This window comes from Anser anser (assembly GCF_964211835.1).
Source record: "Anser anser genome assembly, chromosome: Z".
NCBI classification, from domain to species: Eukaryota; Metazoa; Chordata; class Aves; order Anseriformes; family Anatidae; genus Anser; species Anser anser.
In genome coordinates, this window is record NC_139723.1 from 11,346,799 (window position 1) to 11,365,132 (window position 18,334).

General features: G+C 42.2%; 1 protein-coding gene and 1 long non-coding RNA gene across 13 annotated transcripts in view; one reads left to right on the plus strand and one right to left on the minus strand.

Annotated features, from left to right (window-relative positions):
- The window catches only part of PALM2AKAP2 (PALM2 and AKAP2 fusion), a 258,689-nt gene that overhangs the window by 172,104 nt on the left and 68,251 nt on the right, over positions 1-18,334 (plus strand). The gene's annotated exons all lie outside the window — the stretch shown is intronic.
- LOC310889884 lies at positions 2,515-9,959 on the minus strand. Its single transcript, XR_014576868.1, has 2 exons — positions 3,215-9,959; positions 2,515-2,866 (listed from the first exon to the last, which is right to left on the minus strand). It is a non-coding gene; the product is annotated as an uncharacterized lncRNA (long non-coding RNA).

Below are 18,334 nucleotides of genomic sequence, written 5' to 3' on the forward strand. Positions count from 1 at the left end.
TGACCTCTATCGCTTCATTTACTAGAAGCCTGTTTTATTTTGTGGGCTTTGTAAGGAGCTTGCTAGAGATGGTGCAGATTTTCCCACAACAAAAGAGTAAATGTCTCATGAAGAAACTAGAAGCAAATTCTTCTTGTCTTCAACTTAAAAGAAGCCCTAAGGAATGAGTGAAGTACTCTCTGTTTAACCAAAGAGCAGTTTCATTGACAGCAAGTTTTGGCTTGCTATCTGCAGTTACTTTGTTTCTGAATCTTTTCTCCTGGGCTGAAGAGTTAAAAACTAACAAAAACATTTAGATTTTGACTGTATTGTAAAGATCAGAAGAGTCCAAAAGAATGACTTCTCTGGAGCCTTTGTTGTTTTTGTTGTTCAAATGATTAGGTTTACATCATTCTCTGAAAGGCTCTGATAAAAGCCACCCCTCCTCCAAAAAGACAAATGTTTCAAACCCAGAACCCAGGCTCTCAGTAATGCCAATAGGCGTGGCTTGGCAAAAGAAGACACTATGATTTTTCTCTCCGATAACACACTCAAATGAACAGATATATACAGAATACAGATATATACAGAATAATGTTATAATTCTCTTTTGGTATTTTCCGCAGTCCATGACACTGATACAGAGTTAGGTAATTGTATTTTTTTGGTTGGTGGTTTTGTTGGTGGTGGTGGTGGGTGGGTGGTTTGGCTGCCAGAGAGAGAACAGAAAAGGAAAAAAATGCCTTTGGAGGTGCAGCCCTAGCACCATCATATTTCCATTCTCAGCCACCTGTACACTGTCTCCCCATCTCTTGTTCTGTGGGGCAGCCTGTCCCGTCCCTCCATCTTTAAACTATTTCTTGGCTTGCAGAACCTCAAAATTTCTCTTCTTTAAGTGTTTAATGAGTTTCTCTTAGAAGTATTCAAAGCGTGTCAAGGGCCCAAACAAGAATAAAGTGTATGTATGCTAAACCCCTCCCAGCTCTGGTCACCGTATGGTTTATGCGAAGTTGAGAGCAGTTGACCTGAACATCTATGTGATGGTAGAGGTTCCTAGCTCACATAAAGGATGTGTAGAAAAGGAGTAATATGGTGTGTGAAAGGAGCAGTAGGGGAACTCATGAGAAGAATATCCTGTCCTTCCATCCATAGCAACCTGAAGCTGTGAAATTAATATGAGAGATTTTAAAGCGCTGGAAACAAGAGGTGTACCTAGTAGCTCAGTCTGGTTTAAAAGTGGTGTGGAAATTTGCCTTTCTCTTGTTACTAGTGTAGAGGGTTTTTTTTTTTGTTATGAGCTGAACCAAGTTCTGCTGACAGCTGCAGCTGAATATCAATAACAGGACTGACTGCATTACTGTTAAATATCTCAAAGAAAGCTCATAGCTTGACCAAGGAACAGTAGGCTTTTTCATCATCATCAGAAGTTACCAAAACAAACATCATCAGAAAGTCATCAGTGTCTGCCGTAGATGGAAACCTTATATTGGAGGAAATCTCTTAAAGGAAATTAGTAAAGATTTTGTTTTTATCCTTAAATTCTTGCTCTTTCATGCTCCATTATTGTTGCTGTAAACCTCAGCGTTTGTTCACAACACCTTTTAACACCACAATTTAAAAGATATTTCGGAATGTCTGTTAGTCCAGTCTTGTAGTGGGAATGCTGCCAGTATGCTGTTATTTTTTCCCTCCTTGCAGTGGTAAATTTGTCACCTGTCAGAATGGAATAAGCACTCGCTGCTCACTGCTTTCGTTAATGTTGTTTGGTGAAGTTGCATACGCTTTTTCTCAATTTTAAGGCCAAATGGTCCTATGCTTATACATTTAAATGAGCATTGTGTAGTTACTTTTATTGAGGTTGGTGGGCGTCACCATGGTTCTTGCCTGTCCTTTCATATGTATGTGGCTTTTTTTTTTCTTTATAAAATTAAGTCAACCTGCTGGGATCAAACTCATTGCATAGAAGGAAAAAATGTGAGATGTTTCCTGCAAACAATTGATGACAAATTCATTGTACTAAAGCTTTTTGAAAAGGAACTTTTTTTTTTTTTTTTGGAAGGTGAGAATAAAGGAATTTCCTCCTCCACCCTTGTGTTGTTGAGCTGTAAACTGATATTGTTGAGAAGGAAAAAAGTAGCAAGGCTACTGTCTGTTTCAACAGATAACTGAGTTTGCTCTGGGAAAATACTGATGCCACTCAGCGTACTGTCTTGTGTTTTTTCTCAGGAGCGTGACTACAATTTGATTCTGTCAATCAGTAGCAATTACAGCATTCTGCTTCTTCATTAGAGGTTTCTGAACCAAGTAAAGCATCACTGGCATCTGACATCCGATACAAGATGTTCATTCCTGGTCCTATTTAGCTCACATTAAGGGAATGGGAAAATTCTCATTAAGGGTATTGCATTTCTGTATTTATCAGACAAGACTCCTAAATTCAGGTTTGATGCTACCTTTTTTTAGCTTGTGTTGAAGTTATTTGTTATTGAAGTGCACACTTGGCAGCAAAGGCTGAATCCTGCGGTGCCCTGTGCATTTATTTTATTTTATTTTATTTTATTTTATTTTATTTTATATTTTCAGACTGTGAGTAGGCCCAACATCTCAGCTTTTCATGTTTTCCTTGGTCCCTACGTGATTTCCCACAGACACAAGCTACTGCAGAAATGCAGATTCCAAGCTCTTTCTCTGGTATTTCACTCAAATCTGAAATTTTCTTTAATTCATTTCACTGATGGTCTAGTTTTCTGTTACCACTCGTGTGAAATATCACCAATACATCAATGCTGTTCTGAGTAGTTCATTGCAGCATCCGTAATTAAGATTGGAAGTTGGATTTTAGTAGCTTTATAAACTGGTTATAATTGACAGCTTCTGTCCCAAAATCCTAAGTAGACAAAAGAGAGAATAAAGAAAGTGTATAGGTCTTGTTGCTCAGTAAATGTGTCTACCCACAGACTCTACAGGGCTGACAAGTCCCAGCAAAGTACTCCATCATTTTGTCTTCATGCATACTAGCTCTAGTATAATTCAAACTGAAAACTTCTTTAATGGTTGTGAGTGACAAGCTGAGGTTTCTACAGGTCTTGATTTGACAATAGATAAGTCAGCTCCTCTGCCGTGAGTGCAGAGGAAAAGGAGTCAAGATGCGGGGCAGGTTCTTAATTTCGTCTTCCTAGGTTACCTGTCCCTGTTGACATACTTGTAAATGTAAAGTATGGAGTCACAACTGTACCTGCCTGAAGGACCAGCCAGTCGGAGTAGTTAAAAGGAGCCTTCAAAGGCTACCAGCCTTCTTCCTTTGCACCAGAGCTCATTGCTCGTAACGGTCACACACCCAGCCTTCCGCATTCCTAAAAATGGGTATTCCTCAGCTGCAGGTGGAACTGTATTAATAGTTTCACATGTGTAGCATTTAGTGGTGGTTCTGGGCTTGAGCTACTCCACCCTGACATTGTCATAAGATTAAGCTTGGGAAGTGGTTGGAGGAAACAGTGAGGCAGAGGCAGGGCGAGAGGAAGCTCTCATGGTCTGAGGCTGGGATGATGTCAGGAAGAATAATTGTTTTGTACTCTTAATTACCAGCTTGAATCATGCAACCCCAGTTGACATGGGTGGGGAAGCAGTGAGAATGCGCTGTGCAGCAGCTGTGCTGAGCGGTAAGGGAATAGTTACCTGCGTGCTCACCAATTTTTGGCTTACCATGAAAGGTGCAAGATGACAGTGTGGGCTGATCCAAAGCCCAGCAATTTGTTAGTTTGGACCGTGGCTCAGTTGCCATATGCCACAGTAATCAAAGCAGAATGGGAGTTCATGGCTTTATCCTGTTCCCATTGTGGTAGGGCAGGTTTTTGAATCTGCAGTAGCCTCTCTGGAGGCACATAGGTTTATAATGACTTAACGAGACCTCATAGTTAGTTCTTACAGCTCTCCCAGAGCGTTCCTGTGTCTACCAGATGCTTTGATCTCTTGAAGACGAGATTAAAGGAATATGGCACATTAAGTTAAAGGCACTGCTTTTAGTATAGACATTGTAAAACATTGCCTACATCCTGTAAAAATGAATGTACACAGGTAAGAACAAACAAAAGTTAACTTTTTAAATATGTTATATTCTCAGAATTGGTGTATTTTAGTTACCTCTTATTCACATGATCTGATACAGAGACTATAACAAGCTAAGTACAGAAGTATGAGGATTTTAAGGCTGAATCAGGGATTTAGCCAGAGCAATTTTCAAGGGATTCTGCAGGAAGAGGGTACAGTGTACTTAATTTCAAACTAAGTTTCCCCTTAATTTCCTAGTTAGAATCTAACGCTCCCAAAATGTGAGCAGCTTCAGCTCCTTCTCAAATGTTTGACTTCTGCATTAACTTCTTGTCTCCAGTGCCAACCACATCAAGCAGATCTGTAAAGGGGGTTTCACATTGATGTGTCTCTTTTTCACACAACTGTTTTCACTTATGCATCTGCTGTTGCATATGGACTTTTTTTAATTAGAGAGGTGCAGATGAGTATGTGATTGAAAAGTATGTGTGTGTATGTATGGTGCACCACCACTTCTCTTGGTCTTGAGAACACTGATGTAATTGGAAAGGTGTGTGCATGCTGAACATTTCATTCGCAGCATTTATAGCTTCCTTGATTAACCACCCATTTTGATGTATTCTTTAAAGCCTATTTCATCCTAAAGAAAGAGATGCCTATCAAATTGTGCCTATACTATGTCCTGTTCAAGAAGAGTTTCCAGCAGTCTTGCCAGGAAGCAGAAGCTGTGCAGGAACACTGAAGCTAGCAGAAAGTTTTCTGCTGATGTCAGGTAGATTTGGATTTAATTGGCATTCCCCTACAGATGGCATGAATGATTTAAGATAAGAAGCTGAAATTAGAGGCAGAGGGAGAAAGAGAAAGAGAGAGAGACAGAAGCAGCTTGGTCTAAAATCTGATTAAGGCCACTACTGCTGTTTTCGAACAATCTGTCAGTGCTCTAGATGAGAAAATAAAATTGATCAAGTTTATAAGGATCATCGAAAGCTAGGAGAAAATGTTGTGTCATATGACTCTTACTATTATTTAGTCAATTAAAACAACACACTGGAAAATTTTTGAAATTTCCCTAGAGAGGCATAACTGGGACAGTATTGAATGTGCAGAGAAAAAAATCTTGAAGGTTGACATCTGTCAACAGAAGCTAAATGGAAAATATGTGGGACAGCATTGCACAAAAATGATTGCAAATCCCAGAGTACAGGCAGTGAATGACACAAGTTTGAATCAGTAAAGTCTCACAGACATGTTGTAGCTTCAGCAGTTAGGGAAATAGTGCTATGATGGAGAAGTTTCTACTCAAATATGGTTTCATTTGCCTTGGAACTTAAGGTTTCTTATCAGCAATTTCAAACCCAGTTACATTTAATCCTCTGCAGTTTGGAATTTTCACCATTGTCATGCATACATTTTCCAGCTTGGAACCTTACAAGTCCTCGATATATCCATTACTTACCAGTTCTTCATATTTTTTCCATATGGAAATTTTCCTTGAAATCAGATCTGAGTTTGTGTTCACTTGAATTTCAAATTATTTTCCCTAGTACAGCTGGTGAGGAGTATCTTGGTCAGAAGCCATTTGTAATAAAACCTTGATTTTGTCTAGTCGCCATACAGTTGGAGTCTTTCTGATCAGTGTATTGTCTTCTGTTGCTCATTTTTATACACTGATTTTTTATGGTGTCCATGCTTCAGCTTTTTCATGGTAGCATTTTTGGTGTTGGTACAACTGAAGTCTGTAAGTGTTTTTTATAAAGCTAACATACCCCTTGCTCAGCCAACTAATTAGCCTGACCATGGCAAGCTGCCTGAGGTCTTTAGGTCTGAATTAACTTACCTGTTGCATGCTGCTTAAAACTGGATCATCACCGAAATATTACGGTAGTGGTAAACATGAACAAAGCAGAATGTCTAAGAGAAAAGTCTTACCAAAATAGAAATACTTTCTTGTTCAAGTCAGCATTTTGAAAGAGAGCAGTGAGTTGTTGTCAGCTAGCTGTTCTCCGAACATTTTTTGCAGTTGTTGGGTCTGCATCTGAAGAAGGCAGAAAATAAAATTTTGACTGAGGATTTGCTTCCTTGTGCTTCTGTGTACTTTTAAAACTTATCCCTCAGGTCCAGCACTGGCCAAATTTTAATCCGTAGGACTGAAGCTCACACATTCTCCCCAAAGTGCACTTTGCCATCTCAGAAAGTGGAGGGATTGCTGATAGCAGTGAAAAATGACCATGGGAGGGAAGGTCACTCACCCACGTCCATGGAAAGGAAGGCAGTTGGGGAATGCAGTCTGAGCATGCTTCTCTGAGCCGAACATGTATCAGAAATGCTCACATGTGCTATCCGGGGTGAAACAAACCGACAGATGGTCCATAATCCGCACGCTCTACAAAACTATCATACATGTCTTCTAATCTGTTAATGAGTGATGATAACATTTCTTTTGCTGTTGATAGGACTCTGATTGTGCCTTCTGGTAAGCGTGAACAGACCCCATCTCCTTTCCTCTCCACCTCTCTAGTGCTGGCCTTATGGAAAGGTTTGAAAGGAAAGGACTCGGACATGTCATGAAAGGAATTAGTGGACAAAAGTCCTTTGTGTTGCTCTGTAAAATTATGTAAGTTTACAAGCACTTCTCTTCTCCCTCCAAGCATGCTCTGGGTCTTGCAGAGCAGACAGGGTCCTTTGCTGTTAACAACAAAGATTCTTCAGGCCAAACTTTGCCATCCATCCTGGTGCCATGACCCCAGCTGGTGTCCAGCCTTGCCACCTGGATTGATGAGCAGTCCTGTGAGGCAGGCACAGCCAAGAGTAGTTATCTCCTCCATGTCCTGTTGTGTCATGAATGGTGCTGCAATAGTGGTAAGTCCATGGGGAAAAACACTATCTTACCAGAACGAGGTAAAAGGGATTCTGTGGCCTACGTGCTAGTGCCACATTTAGGTTTATGGTCTACATGCTAGTGTTTAGGTTTACACAGAGAATCGGGATGAGAGACCAGACATGCCATGGAAGGTGAGAGTGGGCAGTCCATATTTTATGATTTTTCCAAGTCGGTGGGAGTTTTCCCAAAATGTTGGGGGTTTCTGAGTGAAGGGACAAGAGCGGGAGAGGCAGAGTGAGAGATCTGCAACATGCTGCTCTCCACGGTGAGTTGATACCTATGCTTTCTGTGAGCATTTACTTATTTTCAGTGGTATGTTAAGGAATAGTAGTTTGCGTAGGTTTTGGAAGAGAAGTGGAAAGAAGATTCCCATCAGAAAATAAGGATGGCTGGACAAATTTGCAAAGGAGACTGTCATAGCCTGGAGTTCTTAAGATCTCTGGCCTCATCTGAAAAGTGTTTTATATCTAGCCAAGGCAGCACCCTTTCCTACTTGGCTTTTCCTTCCCACTGTGATAGCAAACCCACGCATATAGTGGTTTGTTTGTTTGTTTGTTTTCATCCCCCTGTGTGTACTCAGCTTTCTGAGGATGATGTCTGTGATTCCCAGATACACCCTGGCAGTCACCTGCTCTGCTTGCAGGGAAGTCTAGCACAAAGAGTATTCATGGGAACAATATCTGAGCATGGAAATGACAGATGGAGAAGGGATGGTTGGATTGTGGCAGTGTGGCTGCACCTACGGTGGCTTTTTCCTCACTGGAAGAGGTCACTGACATTTGGAAGTGGGGCTGGTTGCCAGTAGTTGGGCTACCAGAGCAGAGCAGGGAGGGATGAAGCTGTGGACATGGCGTACAATATTTTTAAGTGGGACATGGAAATGTAAATGAGAGTTGATTGAGTTGGCAATATCTGGACCAAGCTCAGAGACCACAGCCAATGGTCTCATCTCTCCCATGGTGCAGACAGCATCTTTCCGCTGCAAACACCCATTTCCAGTAAGGCAAAGGAAGAGGTTACTCCCGCAGCCCCCGCCCCTGCTATGTTCTCTATCCTCCATGTCAGAAGTTACGGGGAAGCGAGCTCAGCTTCATGGTAACGCAGCCAAGCTTGGACAGCTGTCAGAGCTTTCATCTGCTTTAGTAATTTATTGCTTAATTAAGTTAATATCACGTTCTGCACTGAAGATATGGCTGTCAAGGCATTGCTTAATTAAATTAATATCTTGTTCTGCACCACGGCTGTGGCCGTCATGGCACAGCCAGCATCTCAGCTGGAGGAACGAGCAGGGCAGCGGTGGCCGGGGGACTGAAGCCCTGTGTAGGTGTGCCCACGTCCGTCCGAGTATTCCCTGGGACCCGAGAGAAAGCCTCTTCCCGCCCCGTGACGTGGTGCTGGGGGGCCCTGCGAACCTTCTCCCACATCCCTGGCTGCCACCGGGACAGGGGTGGGGTGGCCTGAGCAGGAAGCCAGCATCCTCCCCAGGGACGGTCTGGGCTCTCCATTTCTCCTTGGCCACGTGAGGAATCGTTGCTCTCGCTGGCCTGAGTGGCTCCCACGCCTGCCCCTGCAAGCACACAGGTTTGCTCCCTGAAACAACCACGGGTTGTGCTTTCAAAACTGGCGATGTATTGCCAGTGCTGTGCTGGTATTCTGCAGTCTCTTGCTACTTCCAGTTCCTGACTCCAGTCGTGTAGCCTGGCCAGCAGACCCAGGCCGTACAGCTTTTTTACTCTCTGCAACCTCCTTGGCTCTTCAGCTGCAGGTGAAGGGCCCCACAATCGGAGCCAGTGGGAGCTTAATTGGTGTCCGATCTTCTGTCACCATTCACCTCGTTCAATTGCACACCCTTGCAAAGTTCAGCTGGAAGAGTAGGGTCAAACCCATACTCCTTAACAGTAGGAAGTGGAGAGCAAACACATCCTGCCTCGGTTATTGAAAGCTTTGAAACAAAGATATCCCATATGTGATTCTGTTTGTAAGTGGAGCAATTCTATTCTGTTCTGCTTCTGGGTTTGTTCTTGTTTTGTTTTTGTTGTTGGTGGGTTTTTTTTGTTTGTTTGTTTGTTTGTTTTTAGGAAGTAAATATTTAACCATTTTCTGCATGAGAAGTAAAATTTTTATGACCATCATTAGCATGTGTGCAGTTTGGAGTAGATTGGATTTAAGAATAAGCAATATTTCTTTCCCTGGGGTGGATTAAGTGGTCCCAGTGTTGCTCACTGCTGCACCACCACTTCAATAGATTTCCTCAGACCTGAGGAAAATACTTCCAAGCCATACGTTTTAATTCATACTATTAAAAGTGTACAGATTTAAGCTGTAATTGTTTTCTCTTGAAAACGGTCTTTTTCCCCATGTTGTTGTTTGTTTTTCTTTTTTTAATTAATTTGATTCACTTGTGGTACTGGCAGGTTTTAATGGGATTTCTTTTTAATTAAAGCGAGAGCATATGAATCCCAGAGGGTAGATCCTGCTTTTGTTGAAAACTGCCCTCATACAAATGGGATGTTATTCCATTAACAGAGCTGCAAGAAAAAGATTTGAGGATTATCATCAAGGCACGATGGTAGCACAGTCCTGCTCTAAAAACGTCTGAGACTGACAGAGGCACTTCTCCATCTTGATGTGCCTTTTATGCAAGCAGATAAAGGCAGCTATATATGGCAAGGACAGTAGATGTAGTGGTTGATGAGGGAAGAAAATAAAATTAATGCTAATGATCTTTGGTATTTGGGAGAACGTAAGTGCTAGGAGATCTTTTAAGTCCTAAACTAAATGCAAATCTGTGCTAAACCTGAGCTTCTGTTTCTCATTCCCTGGTTTTACATGTATGCTTGCATGAGTGAGAGAGTGGGAACTTCAGGATCACATGCTTAGAAAGCAGGTTTTAAAAGCAAAATGCTGTATCCACTGTAATTGCTCAGAATAGTGCCTTGGAAAAACAGGATGCCAGCTCCCCTGCATTTGCTTCTGTGAGATCCCATGCCGTGCCATGGAACTACAAAATCAGGCCCAAAGTTGGTTGTTTTTTTTTTTTTTTTTTTTCTCCCCATGAAGATAACATCGCTTATTTTTGAAGAGAAACATAATTACAGAACAGGCCTGAGGAACCAGGGCCCAGCTTCCCTGCATATGAATTCTTATGCCCGTGACCTGCTCAGCCACCCCTAAGACCAGCAGAAACACCTGATGAAGTCCTCTTCCTAATTAAATTAATTGCAAACACCTTGTTGACTCCAGCGTGACCAGAATATCACCTGCTGCATTTCTCTGGCTGTAATATTATTGTTGTTGTGTGTCTTTATGGTTCTGTGTACCACTTATATTGTTTGGCTATAATTCCCAGAAGAAGGCCTATTCTAAGCTCAAAAAAAATAATAATTTTGTTTGATTACATAAAAGGGAAGAAGTCAGTTCTCATATATGGGAAAATGCAAGATAAAACCTGACAGAGGAAATTATATTATGTTTTTGTTAGTCTCAAAGAAATATGTTTTGTATTGTCCAAAAACAAAACAGCTTGCTCTCTTCCTGCACAGCTTGCTAACTTTTCCTTTCTTTTCTTTTTTTTGATAAATAAAAGTTGGGACTTAGAAAATGTGTATTTTCTCAAATATTTTGATGTTACTTGTTACAGATTAAATAAATTTAGAATGCTTATCTAAGAGGCCCTTTCTCTTAGGGAGTCAAGCAAAAGTAAGAAATGCAGTGATTGCAATCTGTCTCTTGCATAGTAGCACCCCCCTTACTTAGTCTTCAAAAGTCACAAATCATTTCTAAATTACTTTGTATTTCATAGTGAAATAGGTGAAAATAAGTGACATCTGCCTGAACCTCATAAACGTCAGAAGTTTTGATAAGAAGGAAGCAAGATTAGAGGTACTTCAGTATTGATTTTTAGAAGCTAAAATCTGATCCGTGAGGTTCTGCAAAAGCAAAAACAAATCTGGTTTTGTATTTTCCACTTTTAACTCAATAGCAACAACTAAATGAAAAGCTGTGTTAACCAGGTGCTGTTCGTAGCTTGGAGAATAGTTAGATTGTGTTTTCTTTTTACTGTGTGTCACTGCTGTAACTATTCTATATACTGCAGGTGGCCTTAGTAATCTAAATTACGAATAACTCTTTCTTCACCAAACTGCTAGGAAGTCCTAAAAAAAATTTAAATGAACACAGACTTGAAGGGGAAAAGCCATCATTAATTGCTGAGTCACGTCTCATTTTCCTGCAGCACCAGCTGCTGACATGTTTTACCAATCAAGAGAGAGTGGCTCTCATCTCAGAGCATTTATATATTCGTACAGCACTGTATATTTTGTGGTGGAAATCCCTCATGAGTTACTGTTTGTTATCAGCTTGTCTCTTCTGTGGTTAATGGCTTGGTTGGAGTTCATAGAAATAGACAGATGCAGGAGAGAAGCTGCAGCAAACAGGGTTTTCATTTGGCCAATTTGGATTGCTGCTGTAATTATGCATTGCTATAATTAATCCAACAACATCTACTGAAGAGTCTGACCTGAGCAAGAAAAGTCACTGACCGTGATGGCAGATCTTTTAATTACAAGTAGACTATATACAAGCTTGCTGATGTTCTGCAGTGCTTGCAGAGAGTGGGACACACCATGGTCATTCACAGCCTACCACCCACAGCCCCTGGGAGACCCCAAGAAAAGTGACACACAGGGTCCTAACGGCAGGTTTAGAAGAGCAGAGTTTGGCATCTAATGTACCTGAGGTATCTCCAAAAACTAAGCTAAATATGTCCTTCAGCATCCCTGGCATCTTCAACACAACGTGGAAAGCCTCTTGAGGGCATCATGACCATAAACGTAGAACAGTGAAAAATGCCGCAAAGCCAGTCTGAAATGACAGCAAACCTAGAAATTTTTGTGAAGAATTCAAAATGACCACAGTGTGCATAAAGTATTTTCAAGTGTCTCTTTTAGTGAAGTAGTGGTTTGCCTAGTGGTTGCACGTGTCCCTCAAACAGATCAAATCGTGCTGTTCCTGATACAAGGATACATGAACTAAGGGCGACTTGACCACAGGACAAGTGTGAACACACACTGGAGATTGTCAGTGTGTTTATGAACCAGAATTTAGCAGCAAAAGATTATCGTTGTGTCAGGCAATGAGACAGACCTCCCAGATAATTCCTGCTCATTACCTCTGTTTTGTTCAATACAGGAGGAAAGCATTGTTAAAATACAGCATTACGCACCATTTAGAAGTGGGAATTGCTGTTGAAGTGCTTTCAGAGCAAGTTTTGTCATGCACATTTTGTGCTGTTCTTTGAAATAAGAGACCCAGGGCTATGGCACATGGCTGAGATCTCTGAATTTACTTAAAGACACAGCCAGGAGGAGTTCTTGAAATACATTTGAGAACAAAAATAGGTCACGACAAAATGTTTTTGCCTTTGGGTTTTCCACTAATCATTTGGTTGCATATGTTTAACATTATTAAGCTGATTTTTTTCTATAGCATTGCCTTTACAGCGTCTGGGTTATGTTCTGCTCTTGCATTCAGCATGCACAGCATCCTTGAGACCTGCATACTGTGGTTTTGGAAGGCTAAGCTTGGTCATGCGGAGACCTGATGTCTACACACTGTTGATTTCTGAGTGTTTGTGAAGTAGCCCTAATGCACATGAAGATTTTTGTCTAAGTTGAGTCATATTAAAAGCACATGCCTTGTAGATTTTATTTAGTTAGGAACAGACAGGATGTTTTTAAATTGAACATAATAATTTATTATTGAGGTGACCTTAAAGATAAAACTGCCTGCATTGTTGTAGCAGGTAAGTTGAGACTCTTCATGTGGAACATGTTTCCTTAGTTGTTCTCCATGTGCCCCTAGGATTTATGACCTGATTATTACACTAGGTTTACACCTACGAATTATAAAGTCCATTAAATTGTTCAATGTTCTGTTATTCTTACATCACTCAAAAAATGCAGCAATGGAAATGTCTCCTAAGGCAGGACTTAATTGCCTGTAGGGTTGGGTTGTGTTATTTATCCCTTTTTTTTTTTTTTTTTTTAAGAAAGATTTTGTAAGTCTGTCAGAGCAAACTGTTGGATTTGTTCGAGAATGTTAATGGATCTTTTGCCTTTGAGTTGTTTTCAACAAATACGACACCTGTTCTTGGCAGACCAAGAGCAGTGCTCCCACTGCCTGCTTCCAGGGGAGCAGATCAGTTCTGAAAGGGCCCTTAAATCTCTTACAAATTCAGGGTTGACTGAATAATATCAACTGTTAGAGCAGTTGCTAGTATGGTCTACTTAACCTACAGCTGACCCTTTCTGCAAAAGAGGGGGTTCACAGTAGGTCAAGCATGCTGAACAGGGAGAGCTTGAGCATTTCTGATTTCCCAGGGGTGGGGGAGTGGGATTGTCCCCCATACAAAGCTGCTTCAGGCAAGAGTGGGCTGCGATGCCTGCCTTGAAGCCACTCATGGTGCTGTACAGCCCAGCATCTCCCATGATAGCTGAATTGCTCTGGCAACTTGCACCCTGCCAACCACAGGGACTACAGACCCTTTCCCTGTCACACACATGAAGGCACACCAGTCATATGAGAGAATGCAGGGATCCCATCCCTTCGATCAACTGAGTTAGGTGACAGGAGATGCTTATGTTATCACAGAATCACAGAACCATCTAGGTTGGAAGAGACCTACAAGATCACCTAGTCCAACCTCTGATCTAACACTAACAAGTCCTCCACTAAACCATATCACTGAGTTCTACATCTAAACGTCTTTTAAAGACATCCAGGAATGGTGACTCAACCACTTCCCTGGGCAGCCTATTCCAATGCCTAACAACCCTTTCAGTAAAGAAGTTCTTCCTAACATCCAACCTAAACCTCCCCTGGCACAGCTTTAGCCCATTCCCCCTCGTCCTGTCACCAGGCACATGGGAGAATAGACCAACCCCTACGTGGTCTTCTGCGTGCCACGATGTGCATCCAAGCTGTGACAGGGCAGGAATACAATGGGAAGAGGTGATACAAGTTAATCAAGATGAACGGTTTAGTATTGATCATGGGAGGTTCATATCCTGCCACATAACTGGAAGTCTGTCCTTTGCATCACCACAATGTAGGCGTCCTTTGTCATGTGAACAAATGTGCATCCCCTTTGCATGGCAGAGTGCACACTGGTTATACGATGCACGCTGTTCTGGGATCATAAGCGAGGAGGGTTCAGGACTAACGGGGCCAAGTGAGGCTAAAGGTTATATTTTGCATGTTTATGTCACACACGGTTGCACTCTAGCTGCTTTCCAGAAAGAATATCAGAAAATACCTGATACCATGATGTCATGGTGCTTACCAGCACTAAAGGTTCACACAGTACAGTGAAATATCTCTATTTTATATGGTCATTCCAGAAGTGATTTTTCATTGCATGTTGCTTTGGTGGAATGAGGGAGTCATTGTGGCAGGAATCACTGGAAATTTCCAGGAGCTTTGGAAGTCAAGAGTGTTTTGGCTACTTTGTTGGAGGGTTGTTCAATGTGTGAAAGGCAGCATAAAATAAATCACAGGGATAGATACTAGAGTCTAGAGAAGACAAAAGGGGTTGCTAATAGTAAGGTTCATAACAAGATAATAGCTTAACCAATGTAAGGGAAGTCAAGGTGTATACACTTAGAGACCCCTGTCAAGCAAAAAATTGGTCAGCTAGATGAGACACAATGGGCTGGTGGGAACAATGCTTTTTGCAGATTGGATATGGTACATTGGCTCTGTTTTTGGCTGCCTTCCTTTCTGGAAGGACGTGGGGAATGGTGTTGTGTTGAAGAGCTCTGGGAGGAAGCCAACTTGCTAGCAGTGCTTCAGACAACAAGGAGAGGTTTGCTGAACTTGGGTGATTCTGGTCTTAAACATTGTTTTGCCTTATTTAGAGTATCACTTTTAGGTGAAGCTTGTCTTCCCCTGTTCTGTGAAGATTAAACAGGCAAGATGGATACTGCCATTATGTGGAAAATTAAAAATGTGTTGTGTTGCTGGAGCAAAGGGCTGAAGCAAAGGAGAGGGGAGGTTGTCCAGGTGCCTTAGTGCAACCTTTTAGTCCTTTAGAATCTCTTCCATGAGCACTTTAGCTTTCTTGTTACTGTCCATATCATTTTTTTGTTTCATATAGTGTGACCCTTCAAGGAGCCAAGTGAGAGCCCCCCCAGAAAAACTGTTGAGCTACCAAAGCAAATTATCAGGCTTTTAATTCATACAGGATGGTCCTCTCCAGGGGACTATCAGGCAAGGCAGCCGGATCACAGCCAGCCTTTCTTTTCAGCCTTTGATTGCTCTCAGCACAGAGCACACTTTTTGCATCTCAAGATTGTGGTTCATTTATGGATTTACAAAAGCACTGAAAATCACTGGAAAGAAAATCAGAAGGCAAACGCTTCCATTATCCCTTTATTCTGGAGGAAGGTGATTCTCACCAGCATCTGCATATCAGCTAGCACAAGTTGGAGCTGAGCTTTGGGCATCCCCCTGGCCAGGAGGGGTGGATGTGCTCCTCATTCTGCAAGACACAGAAGTGTATTAAAAGGTAGCTCATCCCCTTGCACGTAAAGGATTTGAATATAAGTGTGCCAGAGGAAACAATGAAATTGTTTACCAGATCTGCTTACTGAAGCATGGAAGTTTCAGAGGCTCCCTGAGTATCAATGCCTTGCTAAAAGGACCTGCAAAGCAAGAGAAATGTTTTAGGAATACAGATCAGAGTCTGTCGTTCTGGATTTTCTGAGACACAAAGATTTAGGTAATTGGTGTTTCCCACCCCATTCACTCAGAAGTGATGCTGTGCTTAAATCACTTGCTTTGCTTCCCTTGCAGTTCCAAGTGGTGTTTGCTTTGAAGCAGACACCTCAGTTATCAAAGTTTATGGTCTTAAGGGAGACAGAAATTACCAAATGAGCAGGGAGGAAGTTAAGGAAATAGAAGAAAGTCAATTGTTTCATACCATTGTCAGCAAGCTTCAGAAAGAGTGGATGAGAATACATGGGCAGGCACCAAGGATCAGCAGTACACTTTAAAGACAGGCAGAAATTTTCTCTTATCTTTCTTGGACTTAAGTTTACTTTCTTCTCTTAAGGCAATGTTGCTACGATAGGGATTTGAAGAAGGACAGAAAAATATGAGATGAAGTTTTCTTAGATCTAAACATTATACTGATAGGACCCATGAGAAGAGAGAAAAAAAATAACTAAGAAAACATTTTTCCTAGCACAACTGGTGAGTCTGTGAGAAACAGTGAAGCTTGTAGTTTTTAGGCTTGTAGGCCTTTTTATTTAACTGAGTACTGTGTTCGGTTTTTGGCCCCTCACTACAAGAAGGACATCGAGGTCCTGGAGCATGACCAGAGGAGGGCTACGAAGCTGGTGAAGGGCCTGGAGCACAAGTCCTGTGAGGAGCGGCTGAGGGAACTGGGGTTGTTTAGTCTGGAGAAGAGGAGGTTCAGGGGAGACCTCATTGCTCTCTGCAGGTACCTGAAAGGAAGCTGTGGGGAGCTGGGGGTCGGCCTCTTCTCGCAGATAACTAGTGATAGGACTAGAGGGAATGGCCTCAAGTTGCACGAGGGGAGGTTCAGGTTGGAAATGAGGAGACATTTCTTCTCAGAAAGAGCAGTCAGGCATTGGGACGGGTTGTCTGGGGAAGTGGTGGAGTCACCGTCCCTGGGGGTGTTCAAGGAAAGGCTGGACGTGGTGCTTAGGGACTTGGTTTAGTGGGTGACATTGGTGGTATGGTGATGGTTGGCCTAGATGATCTTTGAGGCCTTTTCCAACCTTAATGATTCTATGATTTCTGTGGTAACTGATTCAAGATCCTAAACATGTCTGGAAATATGCATAAATGTTTTTTCTGCAGCATCAGTTCATGTTAGTCATTACTGTTTAGTCAAAGCAATAATGGTGTCAAGAAGACCCACACTTTTCTTGGATGATTTTTTGCACAAAGCGTTCGTGAATGGACTTCATATCCATACAGTCACAATTCTTTTTTTTTTTTTTTGCACATTCTTCTATTTGCAATCTCTTATGCACATTGTTTTAAGAACTTTGTCTCATAGATAGTATCACATCACTTTTCAAGAGCATCACTTTCTTTTTTTCATACTAATTATCCCTTAGATGCATACTTGTTTTTAAAACAGAATACGTTGGTTTTTTTTTCCTAAGGACATATGAAATGGGTTCTTTTTGACTAATACAACTCTTCATATGCATATTATACTCTTTGAATGAAGCTGAAGGAGTCAGAGGATGCCGAAGGTGAAGCATGCGAACAGTGAACACTGGAGCAATTGTCATTAAGAATGGCCCTTGTATGTCGAAATGCACTTACTTTGTAATTAACCTATTAAAATGTCTCAATAACAGTGTAAAAAATGTTCCCCTAGTTCCTTTTGACCTTGGAGGCAGTCACACAGGCCAGTCACATGCCTGTGAACTGAGGGGAGGCCCAGCAATTTTTCACTTTGTACCCTCTGGGGAGAATTCAGTACACACAACTGTGTTTAGCGTCAGGAGGTGGTGAGGAGGGCACTGACAAACCTAGGCAGTGAACCACACATGCTGTTATTTAACACGGATGGCTTTTGCAACATGGCAGATCAGTGCTTTCCAGGACTTGACCTCTGAAGGGAGGCAGGCAAAGGGAGGTAGCATTGCTGCTTAGATCCTCTCATCTTTTTTCCTAGTAGACCCTTCGGGCACAGCTTTTGGCATTGCTTCAGGTGTTTCTTTCATATGGAAAAAAAACTGGGGTGGATGTGCCCCAAGGGTGCTCTGCTGTTTCTGTAGCCATTCTGGGCCTTCCAGTTTCTACTCCCTAAGGTGGGGTATGGGTTTAGCAAAGGTGCTTGGCATTTCAGCTGCACCACGGCTTTGTTCTCATTGAAGTCCGCAAAGTTCTGCTTCTGGTTTTGAGGAGACAAACTGCAATTAGAGGATTAGGCAAAACTGGCCCGTGTTGGTGCTTTTTGGAAGCACTTCTGCCATCGTGCTCCTCAAATATACCAGACAGCTTATGTTCCCTCTGGCAGGGAGACCTCCGCCTCAGCAGTGAGAAATCACAGGGATTAACAGCTCTTGTAGGGAGAGCAGCAAGGAATGAGAAAAATGGGGATGGGCTGGCAGGTTCTCCTGGGCTTGGCTGACAGGGGCGCAGCATTTCAAGTTTCTCCCTCAGAGGGGTTTCTGTCACACGCAGACGTTCCTGCTGAAGTCCAGCCCACAAGCTGGAGAAAATCCCGGTGCCTGTTCACAATTCAGCTTGCCTGCCGAGAGGAATAACACCACCGCCAGCTGCTGCCTGTAAGCATGGGATAGAGCTCTGCACCGTCAGCTGGGGGCCTGCATGCAGGGCAAACAACCTCCCTTCCCTATGCATGGACATCTGTTTGAGAAT